The sequence below is a fragment of the Orcinus orca genome, chromosome 8 (assembly GCF_937001465.1).
Source record: "Orcinus orca chromosome 8, mOrcOrc1.1, whole genome shotgun sequence".
Classification (NCBI taxonomy): domain Eukaryota; kingdom Metazoa; phylum Chordata; class Mammalia; order Artiodactyla; family Delphinidae; genus Orcinus; species Orcinus orca.
This window is the reverse complement of record NC_064566.1, coordinates 3993261-4009206: the sequence shown is the minus strand read 5'-3', so window position 1 is coordinate 4009206 and position 15946 is coordinate 3993261.

Here is a 15946-nt window from a genome sequence, read left to right as displayed (position 1 = left end):
CCCGCTGGCTCGTCCCTGGAACGCCCTCCCGCCAGCCGCTGGTTTGGCGGCCCTGGAGGCCCCGGCCCGGCCAAGGCTTTCAAGTGCATTCCCAGGGGGCCTCCGAGGCTGCTGCTGCCTCCAGCGGGCTGGGTATTTTGGGGGACGTCCCCTGAATGAAAACAGGGCAGGAATGCTGGAGGCCGAGCGCCGCCGTGTCCCTGAGGCTTGGGTGCGGCCCTTGGAGCGGGCAGAGAACAGGAGGGGGAGGGAAGGGCCAGCAGAGGAGCAGAGGACGGGAGAGGGACCGGGCGGGACGCTGGAAGGAGCGGGGACCCGGCGAGCGGCGTCCAAGCTGTCCTGAGCACAGGGACGTCCCTCCCGGGTCGGCCTCGGCCCTCGGCGAAGCCGCTCACCTCTCTGGGCCTCCTCTCGAGGACGGGACGTCGAGGCCCACGCGGGGCAGGGCCAGGAGGACGGCACTGTCGGCCTCGTCCTCTGTCGTCCCCCGCGTGCTGGCCCTGGGGTCTCCTCTCGGGGTCCCACTGCCCATGGCTCACAGTGCCAGATCTCCTGGTGCACCCCAAGGGGGAGCCAGGGGCAGAAATCCAGGTCAGACGGAATGTTGTCAGAGCCCGCCCCAAGAAGCTCTGGTGCCCCCCATCTCCCGGGCCCCTCCCCGCAGAGACAGCCTGGCAGCCAGCTGCGCCCCCTGCCTTCCCAACTCCCTTTGACGGTCCAGACAGAAGAGCCTCAGAGAAGAGCACCCTGCGGGGGGAAACTGAGGATAGGACGTGGAGGGCGTTTGTCCGCAGCCCCTCAGCCTCCCAGACAGGGCCCCAGCCCCTGCCCAGTGCCCAGGTGAGGGTCTTCCTGGGCCCCCCTTCCCTACTGATGCTGGAGCGCAGTGCGGGCCTCCACCCCCCACCTCCCTGGCCCGGTCCCTCGCTCAGGAAGCTTTGCTTGTGAGTTTCACAGAGCGCCGTGACCCTGTGCTCCCCTGGCCGAGATGGCTTTCATGAGCATGACCACGCAGCGCCTCGTGGGCTTGCCTCGTGGTGAGGTCCGGGTCCGGGCCCCTTGATCGGGGCAGGAGGGAGTGAGTGTTGAGATTCAGAGGTTAACCAACCCCAAGGCCCGGCCAGCGGGCGCTCGAGCCGCTTTGGCCCTCAAGCCCGGGCCTTTTGGGCTGCAGCAGGCCATGCCGGGAAGCTGTCAGCTGCCCCTCCAACCCCCAAGGTGGGCATCGTACCCATGGCCTCTCCCAGGGCAGCAGGAGGGCGCAGAGAAGGGGCTTTTGTCCAGCCCCGCAGGAAGGCCAGGGAGCTTCACAGAGCCGTCCGTGGTGTTGTCCGGGCCCCCTGGGCGGCCCCCGGACGGAGGCACTAACGAACCCGCCCCAAGTGGGCCCAGCACAATGGTGTGTTGTGCAGCCTGTCGGGGCGATCAGCGTGCTCACCCATCAGGGCTCCGGCACTGGGAACACACAGCTAATGGGTGCGAACCCACGGTGGCCACCACGGTGGGCCGACACAGGGGGGACGCAGGCCTCTGATGGGGGAGGTAATCAGGAGGACATGACCGCCAGCTGACCCTCCAACGGGACCCGGGCATCGGAGTCTCCTCACCCGTCCCCTGTCCTTGGAATGTACGTACCGCCCACCATTCCCACAGCGGGAACTGTTCCAAGGACGCGGCCTTGAAGAGTAAGGTGGCACTGAGACCATCTGGCTGGAGTACGTGACTGAAGCCCGCTAAGGCCTCTCATGAACGCCAAGACTTGGTGTGTGGACACGACCATCTGCTGGTCTGACGGCACCTGAGACAAGTTTCCCATGTAAGTTTCCTGCTTATCCCACCTGCCACCTGCCCGTCCTTGTGGCTGCCTCCTCCTCCGTTCCTCCTGGCCCTCCGTGTGCGGGGCCGGGTTATAAACCAACACCCCTGGACCCCCAGCAGCGGTGACCTCCGGTCTGAGGCACAGTGGCCCTCCGTCTCCAGCTGGTGGGGGGGACCCGCATGAGAAGGGGCCCCTTGAGCATGGTGCGGGCACTGGGTCCCCGCGCGGGGAGAGCGGGACGGGATAAGGAGTGGGGCTAGGTCTCCAGAGCTCTGGCTGCTGCCCCACTGAGCCCCTCCCCACTGTGACCTTGAGCCGACCCCTCCCAGCCTCAGTCTTCACACCCCCGTGATGGGCCCGCAGCCCACTTTGCCTCCCTGCCTCCCCCAAGGCTTGTGGGAAAAGCACGAGACCAGAAGCATGGGAATCACCCCTGAACTTAGTGCAGTGAGAAAGTGAAGTTTCCTCCAGGCCACTTACAGCCTCAGTGCCACCTTCACGGCCTCCAAAGGCCCCTTGGGTGGGGGGGGGAGCGGGACCAGGCCACCCACCGAGAGAGGACAGCCAGGTCCCCGTGGCAGCCTGCACTGTGACCTCAGGGGACTCGTTTCCTCCTTGGAGCCAGTTTCCCTGGCTGTGAAATGAGGGGTTCAAGACTCCCAGGCTCTGCTGACCCCCCTGGAGACAGACGGCCACTGCCATCGGGTACCCCAGGCCCCTGACATGGACAGGAGGGCCCTGAGGTGGGCCGAGCGGGGTCCGGGCAGCGCAGGGGGTGGAGGCTCTCCGTGCCCCGGCAGCACACAGGACCCCGAGAAGGGCGCTGAACCACAGAAATAGCCCAGCAGCTTTCCCACAGGCCTTCTGAGGGGGTATTTTTAGCCCTGGAGCCCTGGGCTCAGCTTGTTAAGAATAGCTCCGGGCAGTGGGAAAGCGCTCTGGCCATGGGGGCGGCTGTGGCGATTCTGAGAGGCTCACAGATGTCCGCCTGCTGTGGCCTCCCCTGGGCAGGGGTAGATAGCGTCTAGCTTGCAAAATCAAACATGAAGGGTTTCTGCGGCCGCTCCGCAGAGGAGACGTGACCAAGAAAGAGGGTGGCTGTCCTCACTGAGAACCCCAGCAGCTCTGGGCCTTCAGGCGGACAGCAGACTGCAGGCTGCAGCTGGCCGTCCCCCCAGGCCCTCTGTGTCCATGGGGCCTGACGCCCTCAGCGGGTGACAGGGCAGGGCTGGGGGCCCCTGAGCGTGATCGCGCCATGATCCCCCTGGGGCATCCGGCCCAGGGATGGGGTGCCCTCTCCAGGTCACCCAGCCAGGACCCGCTGGGCCAGGTGCGGCTCCCTGGGAGGGTCAGGTATTTCTGGCCCAGGGAGGAGATGCTCCACCCCAGCACAGGTCACAAACGGGCCTGGAGTTTTGTCTACAGAGCCCCTCCCCCCTCGAGCCCCTCCCCCCTCATCCACTCCCCCAGGGGTGGAATGAAACTGCTCCATCCCAAATCCCCAGCCTCGTCCACACAGGTTCCACTGAGGGCCCCGCCAAATGGCCTTTTGTCCTGGACTTGAATCCTCCGGAGGGCGGGGGTCCAAGACTGCCAGGCCTCCCCACGCTTGGGACACGGGGTGTAAGCAGTTGGCATTTGGCGCTCGGTGGAGACAAAGAACCTGAAAAGCCAAGGAAGGACTCGCCAAGATTCCTAGGGACAGCCTTTCCTCCAGTTCTTCCTCAGCTCTAAAGCCTTCCATGGCTCCCCAGTACCTGTAGCAGCTGGATATAATGTGAACTGGTGAACCTTTGTTTCCTCCCAGATGAAAATTCATCTGGAGGCATACTTTGAAGCAGTTGAGGGCAGAGAGGCTCCAAATGCTGGGGAGGTGGGGTCCCTGAGGCCTGCTCAGAAGCTGCTTCCCAAGACAGGCTGGCACCCGGGGAGCAGCACAGAGTCCAGACGCCTCAGCCAGGCCTTTGAGGCCTGCCGGGTCCGCCCGCATTGCGACCCAATTCTACCCCTTACTAGGGGTCTCTCTTGCTTGGTGGAAACACCCAAGCACCCCGCTGACTGGGGCCTTGGGAGGACAGAACCCCGGATGCCTGCACACAGCCGGCACTCAGCGGGTGCACCTCCGTTTCCAGGCTGATGGCAAGAGACTTCGCAACCCACATCGAGCTCTGGGCAGGGGGCCTCTCCCAGCCCCTCTGCCCCGCCTCTCCCAGCTTACCCCTGTGGCTTGCCTAAACTGGGTCTCCCCCTGGAATCCATTCATTTATCAACTCATTATGCAGCCAGCCAGCCAGCCATCCGTTTTCTTATCCGCGTTTTCTGAGCACCCGCTGTGTGCCAGCTGCTTGAGACAGCAAGACATTGAAGACCCCAGGGCTTGACCTCCGGGAGCCCCCGGCTTGGCAGAAAAGACAAGCGAGGAGACTGAGAAATGCACCATCCCGGCAAGGGCTGATATGAAAGATACAAGGGAAGGGCTGGCGGAACCCCGAAGTCTCGGTTACTGCTCGAGGGTGGTGGCGGGATCAGAGGCACCATCCAGAGGAGGTGATGAGTGCTCAGATCTTTGCAGAGTAAGGCAATAGCACCCATGAGGTGTTTGGAACACCTAGGCACTCAGCCGTTGCAGCCGGGACCGTGCCCTCCCTCTCTCTGCAAATCCACCTCCACAACTGGAACGGGAACTCTAAGAGCAGCCTATTCTTTCCAGCATCCGAAGACCCTGGACCAGCCCTTGGTAAACACAGCTGAGGGAAGCAAGGAAGAAATCGTTTTTTCCAAGAGGCTGCTGAACAGTGGAGCTAGCCCAGGGAAAGCTGGGGGCGAGAAGATGGAGAGGGGATTCTGACCTCCGTCCCAGTAAGCTGGGGGTGTCTCCCCACTCTGCCTGGGGCCACTGACACAAAGAGCCCCGAGAGGCACCCAGTTTGGTGTTCCATTCCTTCCTTCTTGCGGCCTCGGCTACCCCGCACTCATTCATCCACGTGTGCTCCACAAATCTTTTTATCGGTCACGCACGACGGCCAGGCACTGTCCCTGTCCAGGACCACATCAGTAAACGAGGCAGAGAAAACCCCTGCCCCAAGTCCCTGTAGGGTGGGGCACAGACCAGGCTATAGGCACCAAATGATCAGTAGAGTCTGTTAGAAAGTGACAAGTGATGCAGTATGCAGGGAGCAGAGCAGGAGTGACTCAGAGCTCTGAGGACGGTGATTCCAGCAGAGATCACTGGGAAAGGATGCCCAGGCGGAGGGGAGAGTCGGTGCAAAGGCCCTGAGGCAGGAGCGCGTCTGGTGCATTAGAGCAACGGCAAGGAGGCCCCGAGGGCTGGAACAGAGGAACCAGGAGGGTGGGGAGATGGTGCTGGGCCTCGTCAGCTGTTGAAAGGACTTCTGATTTTTCTCTAAGTGACACCAGGACCATTGGAGGACTTGGCCTCACATCTTCCCGGGATCAGCCTGGCTGCTGGGTTGAGAACACATTGGAAAAATGCAATGAGAGAAGCCGAGAGACCAACACGGGGGCCAGGACTGTCCTTGGGGAGACACGATCAAGCATCGCTGAAGGTCAGTGGTGGGCGGTGCTGGGAGCCTGACATACTCAGAGGGTGCAACCAGCAGGACTTCCTGATTGATGGGGTGTGTGGCAGAAAGGGGGGGCTGCGGGCTGCAGAATCATGTCCCCCCAGATGCCACGTCCTGATCCCTGGAGCCTCAGACTGTGTGACCTTACACAGCCAAAAGGACTTTGCAGGACCTTGCGATGGGGAGGGTGTCCTGCACTATCTGGATGGGCCCAAAGGAATCACAAGGTCCTTATAAGTGGAAGAGAAAGGCAAGGGGGTCAGAAGCAGATGTCAGAGAGATGTGTGGCTGGCTCTGAAGACGGAGGAAGGGGCCACAAGCCAAGGAATGCAGGTGCCTTTAGAGGCTGGAAAAGGCAAGGAACAGATTCTCCCCTGAGCCTCCAGGGAGAAGGCCCACGCCTGAACTTCATCCAGTGAGGCCCGTGTCAGACTTCTGACCTCCAGGCTGCACAAGAATAAACGTGTGTTTAAGTCACTGTGATTGTGGTCATTGGGGACACAGGCCATGGAAACTAACCCCGGGGCCAAGGATGACTTAGTGATCTTCACGTTCACTTCGGGACAGACTCCTTGATCCTTGGTGGGCCGTGAGCAGAGATGGGAACAGAGCCTCTAGGGCTGCACCCACGCCCGGGGACCTGTGACCCAGCAGCGGGCTGTGGGCGAAGACACCCCCCCCCACTGAGCCGTAAAGCAGAAAGAGTGGTGGGGCAAAGAGCCGCCCCCCAAGGAGTGGGCTGCTGTTCACTCTCCTTACAGACGGCACCTCAGATCCGCAAAGCATCACTCACCACACCGATGTGTCGGTGGGAATTGCATCGCTCTTTGCAGCTCTGTGCCTGACTTGTCAACTCGTTTTGGTGGGAGGGCCGTCTTAGACTTGTAAGCATCTGCATTTCATGTTTGTTCTGTTTCTGTACATTGACATAAATGGGATTTTAGCAAACACCCAGCAACCCGTGGGAATCTTCTCCTCTCCAGGGTCTTCAGGAGACCGGTGTTGGCACCAGGGGTTATCGAGACGTGCGACGTGCTCAGATTCACTTTTCTAAATTAACAGACTTTATTTCTTCGAGCAGCTTTAGGCTTACAGAAATATCAAGAGGAAGGTGCCGAGAGCCCCTTACGCCACCTCTCCGCCCTATAGCTTCCCCTTCCTTAGCGTCTCCCGTGAGCGCTGCATATTTGCTACGAATGACGAACCCATACTGATGTATTACTAACGAAAGTCCAGAGTGTCCATTAGGGTTCACGTGATAGTATACATTCTGTGGGTTTTGCTAAATGCGTCATGTCACGATGCCACAATTGCCACCTCGCACCGAGTAGCTGCAATGCCCGAAAAATCCTCTGTGCCCCATTTATTCACCCCTCCTTCACCCCCACGCCTGGCGGCCACTGATCTTTTTACCGTCTCCATAGTTTTCCCTTTTCCACAATGTCACATGGTTGGAATCACACAGCGTGGCCTTTTCAGATTGGCTTCTTCCGCTCGGTAAAATGCATTTACTTTTCCTCCATGGCTTTTCATGGAGTAATAGATTAGTGCTTTTTAGTGCTGAATAGTATTTCTTTGTCCGGATGGACCACAATTTATCCACTCACCTACTGAAGGAAGCCTTTGTTGCTGCCTCTTTGGGGCAAATTTGAACAAAGCTGTTATAAACAGACTTACAGCACGGCTAAATTCTGTTTTGGTGCTGTGGGGGGGATGTCCCTTAACCATCAAAGGGCGTTTGTGCAGAAGAGAGGTTGGGTGGCCTCAGGGCTCCTGGGGCTGCGTGTGGTCCAGGAGGTGCGGGGAGCTTTCTGAGACAGTGAGCTGTCCAGCAGTGGGGAGACGGGCAGCTCAGGACATCTCAAGGAGTCTTTACCTGACACCCTCCCCTCCCCTCCACCATGAGGTCCAAGCAGAGACTGGGGAAACCTGATGGAATATTAGTCAGGAGTTTTCCACTCTGGGAAGAAGGCTGGGGCCCCTCGTGCCCCAGGACTCTGGAATGAGGCTGCCCTTCTCCTCCAGCCCCTGCCATGCCTGTCTAGCTGTCATCTTCGCCCTGTGTGTCACCCTTATGGGCAGCCCCAGGGCAGGGAGGGAGGCTCTCGCATACCTGCCTCATCCCCACCCCACTACAGAGTACTGCACGGGGCAGGTACCGTCCAGGTCTGCGGTTTAACAAAGAGGGACCCCTCTCGTGTGGCTTTGCCATCTGCCTCCTGTCCGGCGAGGGAAGAAGCAGGAGATGCGGACGGGCGTGGAGCCGCAGCCCCCCGGACCTGGAAGGCCACCTCGCCCGGCTGGGGGACCATCTTCTGGCAGGATTATCAGAGCCCGTCTGAGTCAACCATGCATAAAAACAGGAAGAGCTGGGACAAGATCCTTCACCTTCCTTTGATTGTCGTGGCCCAATTGTTTCCTCGCGGCGACGCCATCCGGCTGCTTCGCGGACGCTCCTCTGCCTCGGTGCAGTCAGCTGCCCCCACCCCAGACGCCACGGCGGAGGCAAGGGCACCGGGGAAGTGGGGCCCTTCTGCAGAGCAAAGGCCACGGATCGCGTGGCCGCCAGATACACGGAAAGACTTGGACCTCGATCTGGTCTTTCAGGGCAAACCCAGGGGGCTTTCCGAGGCTGCGGGGACAGCTGATGCTGATGTGGAAACAGCCCCTCAAAACGCCTTCAGCTGCAGAGTGACAGAGGAGCTGCCTGGACAGGATGCGGGTGACCCTGGCAAGGGGGTAGGGAGAGCGCCCGGCTCCCCGCACCCACCTCCAGCAGCCAGGAGCGGAAAGGAAGTGCAGAGGGCTGGAAGCGCCGGCCTTGGTGGGGAGGGTCGCCCAGCCTCCGGCGCTTCTGTGAAGGTTTTGCAGTGTATTGTCGTCCCTGCACAGGATTCACTGGGGCCCCTGGTGCTGGAGGAGACCCCAGAGCCCCGGGAGGCAAAAGAATCTGTCCCTTACTTGCCTCGCTGCCCCACTAGATACGCACACACACGCATTCACGCGTGCACACGTGTCTGTGCACACACACACTCAGGAACCTCTTCCCCGGGAGGTGAGTGAGTCCTTGCCTCCTGCAGAATTTATGAGACCACCTGAGGCCAGTTGGGCTTTGCGCACTTCTCCCACCTGCAAAGGTGACCTCCGAGCTTCCGGTGACCCTTGGGCATTTCCAAAATCCAGACAGCCAGGTGTTTTGCCGCCACCTGGCACCCTCTCCTGGAACCTCACTGCACGCATCTTTTAAGGACCCACAGCGGCTCCGAGAATGTCCAGTGTGAATGCGCGGCCGAGGTTGTGAGGGGTTTGCTGATCCTGTGGACCAAGCGTCCACAAAAGAAACCGGCTCAAAGCACGTGGGCTCAAGCCTCTGCTCTGACCCCTTCATCCTCACCTCTCTGCACCTGCCAGATGGGCAAAGGGAGGCTGCCATCCGCCTCCTGCCCGGGATCCTGGGGACGATGTGAGCTCACGGGAGAAAAGAAAAGAAGCGGGGTTTGGTGACAGGGTCACCTAGGGCAACGGGAGTGGCTGGAATGACAATGCTAGTGGCCAGCAAACTTCCAAAGGAGGAGACGCCTGGCTCTCCCCCATCCCCAGGGCTCTGACAATACACGGCAAGCTGAATCGAGTTTGGGTGACCGTGACATCCTGGGCCCCTGCAGCACCAGCTGACCCTTCTCCGGGATGAGCAAGGGAGGCTGCTGTTGGGTAGAGAAGGTGGGCTGGTCCAGAATCTCTCAACCACAAGTGACAGAAAGCCAGCTCAAACTGGCCGCCGCCTAAAGCGGAGTCACTCGAGGTAGAACAGCTTCAGGCATGGCTGGTTCCAGGAGCCCCATCACCAGAACTTGACATCTCTCTCCCTTTGTCCTGGTTCTGCCTTCCTCTGTGTTGGTGTCATTCTCAGGCAGCCTCTCCCCTCTCTCCTTTTCTTCTGGTCCAAGCAAACAAACGCTGATTGCCCCCAAGAGTTTGAACCTAAGGCCTGGGGCTGGCCCTCACTGCCCTGGTGTGGGTCTCTGGTTAGGGGCAGAGTCAGCCCCACTGAGCTTGAGGACTAAGGATAGGGTGGGGGCATGGCTGCCCCCAGGAAAATCAGGGTGCTGTGGCCAGAAGCAGCTGGAACTGATGGGGACAGGCCACCGTGGGCACCCATGGCTGTTGCGAGCATCAGCTGAGCATTCCGGAAGCAGGCAGAGTAGATTCAGGTCCTGGCTCCGTCTCTCTGTGTGATTTGCGTCAGTCTCGGTCTCTCTGCCAGGGCCAGAGCGTGGGCCTGCTCCGGTCACCCTGGCCTGCTTCAAGGCTTGTTCCGATGACCAATTGCCATGGAACAAGCCACCCCAACCTTGGCACAAAACAACCACCATTTCATGATCCCCACGAACGTGGGTGTCAGAAATTAGGGCAGGACGCAGCACTGACCCATCACTCCTGTTCGGCCATGTTTGAGCCTCAGCTGGGAAGATCTGGACAGCCGGGCACGGAGCCCTCTGGAGCCTTTCCACTCACACGTCTAGTGCCCAGACTGGGGTGACTTGGGGTGGGGCTCAGCTGGGGCTGTAGACTGGGGCGCCTGCATGTGGCCCCTCCATGAGGTTCGGGCTTCCTCACGGCATGGCCGCTCGGGGGAGCCGGACTTCTCATGTGGCAGCTGAGGGGTCTCAGGGGGAGCAAAGGAAGAATTACGTGGCCTTCGACGAGCCAGCCTGGGAAACTCTGCAGCGTTATTTCCACCATACTTGACGGGTTGAAGTAGCCCCAAGCCCACCCACGTGCAAGAGGAGAGGGCAGAGACGTCACCTGCTCATACGCAGAGCGTCAAAGAATTTACAGCCGTGTTTGACAGCCATCGCCAACCTCAAATGGGATGACAGATTCTCAAGGTGGGGGGCAGGGATTTTGCCCCCAGAAGCTCTTTGGCAGTGCCTGGTGCGATGGTTCTGAGTGGCTATGTCCCCAATTCATAGGTTGAAAACCTAACACCCAAGGGAATTCCCTGGCGGTCCAGTGGTTATAGGACTTGGTGCTTTCACTGCCGTGGCCCCAGTTCAATTCCCAGTCGGGGAACTAAGATCCTGCAGACTGCGTGGCATGGCCAAAAGAAATAAACAAAAACCTAACACCTAAGATGACAGTATTAGGAGGTGATGGAGCCTTTGAGATGGGATTGGTGCCCGTAAGAGGCCCCACAGAGCATCTTGTCCCCTTCCTCCACACAGGGGCACAGTGGGAAATGACCACACTGGCACCCTGATCTTGGGCTCCCAGCCTCCAGAACTGTGGGAATACCCCGCCTCTGGGGTTCTGTTATAACCGGCCGAATGCACTGAGACACTGGGCATGTTTCTGCTGTCACAACTGGGTCAGAGTGGGGGGTTCGGGCAGCGGGGGAGGGGAAGCATCCTACAGGGCACAGGACAGCCTCCTCAGAGAATGACCCAGCCCCAGACGTCCGTGGGGCCTCGGTGGAGAGACCCGGGGCTGAGGGATGTGGCCTCCAGGTGTGGTCCCTCTGGCGGTCCCCGGGGCACTTTCTGGGCCCGTCCAGGGGCTGTGGTGTGGCAGGACAGCGGCCCTGAAGAGCAGCTCCCCACCCCCGGCTGAGCTCTTTGGGCGGCAGCGGAGGCCCGAGCTCTGGGCTGGGATGGGGGAGAGCCAGGTCCATCCTGGGTCCCCACTCTGCCCCTTCAGCCTGGTGGCCCCTATGAGTCACTCCCCCCCCACCTCGCGGCCCCCCTTACTCCTTGCAGGCAGGAGGGGCTTCCCTGGATGAGCTATGACAATCTAGGGGCTGGAGAATCATGAGAAGTCCTCCGATGATGGTCAGTGCCTGCGTAGACCTGGCCAGCGCGATTTGCCTGACCCCCAGGACCAACATGTCCTCCCCACGTGACTGTCCTGCCGGAGGGGCTCCGGCCTGTTCACAGAGAGCTCGGGTTTTCTTTAGTTCCTCTCTTTTCTCTCTGCCCACCCCCGACCCCGCCCCGGGTTTCCCTTGAAATGCCAACCAAACAGACAGCCGCGAAAGGCAGCCCCAAACCACAGCCTTCCGGGGCTGCTCTAAGCAGCGGCCTGAGAGGCCCAGGCCGGGCGTGCGTTGGGCCATTTTTGGAATTCTTCAGGAGTGAGAGCAGCCCGGCTGTCAAGGGAGCTCTGTTCACAGAGACCGACCCGGCGAAGGAGAGAGGGTGCGCTATTGTCTGGGCTGGGCTGCGGGCCGCAGGAATGCACTGGAATGCCGGCCCGCGTGGCACGGCCCCAGAGCGGGGCCTTTGTGTGCAAACACCGGCAGCCCGGCCATCCCATAAATAACGATGACCTCACTGCTAGGGCTGGACAGGCCTCCGGGTTCCAGGATTCTGTACTGTGACGGGGTGGGCACACAGGGCGGGCCCAGCTTCCCCAAGGAACACCTGTCACTGGGGGATCGGTTGTCCATAGGTAGATTGCTTTGACTGGGGGGCCAGCTGACCACCCCCCGGGAGCCTGACACCGCCCCCTCCATCAGGGCTGGGGACCTCAGTCCCAGTCGGATGCTATGAAAGTGCACATGGGGACAGGGCGGGGGGCGGAAGGGAGGCGCTGGACCAGCCCACCCTCAGGGTGACGATGCCCACTCTGCCCACTCCAGGTGACATTCTGCGGTCACTTTATCCCTGTGAGCCGAGCTTTCTTCAGCAGCAAAACCAGGACCGCAGGTTAGATATTCCCATATGCCTCAGCCAGGAGGTCAAGGTCAACCTCATCAAGGTCAACATCACCAACATCAACAAGGTCAGTGGTGAGTTAAGTCACGTGGGGTGTGAGTACTCGAACAGTACTTCACCCCAAGGTCCTTCTCACCCAAACCCATGATCCCAGCCTCATCATGACATAACCTCAGACCCACTCATCGAGGGGCATCCTACAAACACCTGACCAGCGCCCCCCACAGGTCTGCCAAGTCATCGAAAACAAGGAAAGTCTAAGAAGACGTCGCAGCAAAGAGGAACCTGAGGAGATGTGACGACCAGTGTGTCCTGCATGGGATCCTGGAAAAGAGAGAGAATATTGGGTAGAAGGTAAGGAAGCCTGGATAAAGTGTGGAGCTGATGAGCCGTATTGTATCGATACTGGTTTCCTAAGTGTGACAGACGTACCATGCCCATCGTAGACGGTACGACTAAGGGAAACTGGGTGTCTGCCAACTTTCTGCAAACCTAAAACTGTTGTAAAATTAAAAGCATCATATACAGTAAAGAACAGGCCACCTGTGGCTACGTAGCAAGTGCTCAGTAAACGGGAGCTCTGATATAGGGCCAACCTTCCCCCCATCACTCTAGACTCAGACAAGTGTGACAACTCAGAGAGAGACTTCTCACTTTAATCTGCACAATGGATGACACTGAAGTTATCTTATGATGAGGAGTAGAAGAAATAAGGATGCAGGAGTGCATTGTGAGGAAAAGCAGGGGACTAGACTGTGAGAAAATTGAGAGCAAGGGCTGGGTCTTTGTTTCCCTGGTATCCCCGGGATCTGATCCAGAGGGTGGTACACAGAAAATGCTCAACAAGTTTGTTGGATAAAGGAAGGGAGGGAGGAAGGGAACACGAATAGTAGAATGAATAGATGGAAATGGGTGGATGAATGGATAGATGAATGAATACTAGATGGATAGATAAATGGATGATAGATAGATGAGTGGATTATGGACGGGTAGATGGATGGTGGATGGATGGGTGGATGATGGATGGATGGATGGATGGATAAATGGATGGACGGATGAACGGATGGTGGATGGATGGATGGATGGATGGATAGGTTGATGGATGGATGACAGATGGATGGCTTGATGAGGGGTGGATGGTGGGTGAATGGCTGGCTGGATGAACGGATGCATTTGTTGGGTTCGGGAGGGGGAATTGGTTGGAAGGTCTTCACCCTCCACTCAAGTTGTGTCTTCTCCCTTGACAAATGAGATGATCTCTGGGATCATTATTTACCAAACCCAGGGCACCTGTGTTTACCTGAATTGAATTATCCCATGCTGGGGAGGTGAGGATTATTGTAAAGAACTAATTTATCCCCAGGTGATGCTGTCAACACTGGCAACTGGGATCGCTTGCCAAAATAAGACAGTCTGTGTTCCTGTGCACTCTGAAATCCCCTGCGCAGGGTGGAAAGCACCAGAATCCTGGGGATTTTTCTAGAGTGGATTTTGTTTTGCCAGCGAGAAAGGGTTGCAGCCATATACAAGTGGTCAGAGGTGACCTGCCAAACGGGAGCCCCTTTCCGATCCCTCGGGTCGGCCATCACCGTGACCACCTGCCTTGGCCCAAAACAACAGGATCCTCCACAGACAGCTCGGCAAGGCCACGGCCTGACCACTCACCACATCCCCACCCGGCATCCCTCCCCCACCTCATGGCCCCAGAGTCTGGGGTGGAACACGAGAGTTTGAGGTCCTCCGCCACCATGTGAAATCACAATAAACAGCAGATGTATGTCTTAGTGGGGAATCAGCTTACAAAACCATGTGTACAATAGATGCCCAACTTTGTAAATCTATAACCACCTGTGTAGAAATAGAGTCTGGAAGACCACAGAGAGCAGGTCTCCTAACCAGCGCCCATGGAGCCGAGCCCACGTGCGGGGCTCCCGCTGTAGCTGTCTCCACTGCGGTCCATGCTCTGCTGACTGTCCCACCTGGCGGCAGCTCCGGGATCCCCCTGCCCCTCTGCACCCCTGACACACCTGCCAAGGTCAGCCTTGTTCACACGGCTGCTGATGCTGCTGTGCTTATAATTGATCCATTTCAGTAACTGTTACATCAACCAATGAAATCTTAAGTGCAAAAGGAGTTATTCATTCTGTGGAGACTAAGCTTTAGGAAACATCGATGCCTAGAAGTTGCTAAAAATAAAAAATAAAAAAGCTTCAACTGAGTGATGGGTAAGGTAGCAGTAAACAATTGTGGTAAACATTCATAACATTCTAGAAAAATCCTGTATTTGGACTGTGAATTCGGAATGTAGAACTCCAGGCAGGAGCAATACAAAATGAATGTACATTTGCACCACTTGAGGTTAGAACAAAGTATAAACCATGAGCAGAAACCGCCATTGTCCTTCTCCCTGTTTTGAATGGCGCGTTCCTTTCACCAGCCTCCTGACAGCCCGGCCTGGGTTGGAGGAGACAATATCTTCTCCTCGAAATGCTGGGCATGGCTGTTCTAGGATTGTAAGTGATTTTTACTTTCTTCTTTGTATTCTTCTGCATTTTGCAAATTTTATCCAACCGACATGTATCAATTTATTTTATAACCAGAAAGGAAAAATATGTTTAACCAGCATCAGCTCGTTCGGAGGGTCACTGTTCCCAGGCAACCTCTGCCAGGAGCTGCACCTTCAAAGGTCAGGGTTGCTCCACCACAGTGTTGGGTCATTTGGGGCTGGAGCGTTCTTGCAGGGGGCGGGGGATGGCAAGGAGGCTGTCATGTGCACGGTGGGGTGTTTAGCTCCTCAAGAGGCCAGCGGCACCGCCCCGCCCCACTTGGGACAGAGGAACATCTCCAGACATCGCCAAATATCCCCTAGGGGTTAACCTCACTGGAGGCTGAGAACCACTGATCTAAATAAAAGAGCTTCTAGAATCCTACATGTCTGTCCTGGGCAAAGCCTTGAGCCAGCAGAACGTACCGGAAGGTCTGCTCCATTTCCCTAGACCCACCCACATTCCACACCCCACCCTGGGGACCCCAGCCTCCTCACTGTCCCCACCCGTGTCCCCTTCACACCAAACGTCAGACAGGTGACACTCAAAATGCTTTCAGTTATCTGGAAGTATTGGCTTCACAGAGTCATACCCTGGACAATTGGAAACAGTGTGCGTCTAAACACCATCTTTACATTTTCACCGCTATGAGGTGCTGCACAAAGAAGATCCTGGCTCTGTCTCTTCAGAAAAGGTTATTTCCCGAGGTGGATGGACCCCTGCGCTGGCCACCTCCTCCCACAATGGACCGACGGCAGGAATCCAGCCCCTCGGGTGTCACTTTCTTCTTAAGCTTCACTTGCTCTTTTTTCCATTCCTGGAAAGACGTTGGCTTTTTCTGAATCTGGAAAAGCCCTCGAAGAATCCAGCAAAAGTCAGAAGCGTGAGGCAGGGGCCACTCCACATGGCCACACCCCCTGCCTCCCTGCGTGGGAGAAGATCTGCTACATCTCCCGTCCCACCCACCTTTAGCCATATGCTCTGGGTGGGGCCTTGCTAGGGACCCTGACCCTTCCGCTCCCCAGAAACAGGTTAGGCTTGACCACCTGTGGTCCCTCCAGCCATATCCTAGGGGTCTGGGCAGTGTACCCAGGAAATCTTTCCTATCAGGGTCCACTCATTCTGAACCCAGAAAAGCCAAAAGGGAGCTGAGTGGGTGAGGCATGAAGGTGAATGCAGAGGAAGCACGGGGAGGGAACGTTCTGGAACGTCTGGTGGTCCTTCCCTGTGGAGGGCACACTGGGAGGGGAAGAAGGCGGACCGTGCCTCCAAGGGCCAGGACTT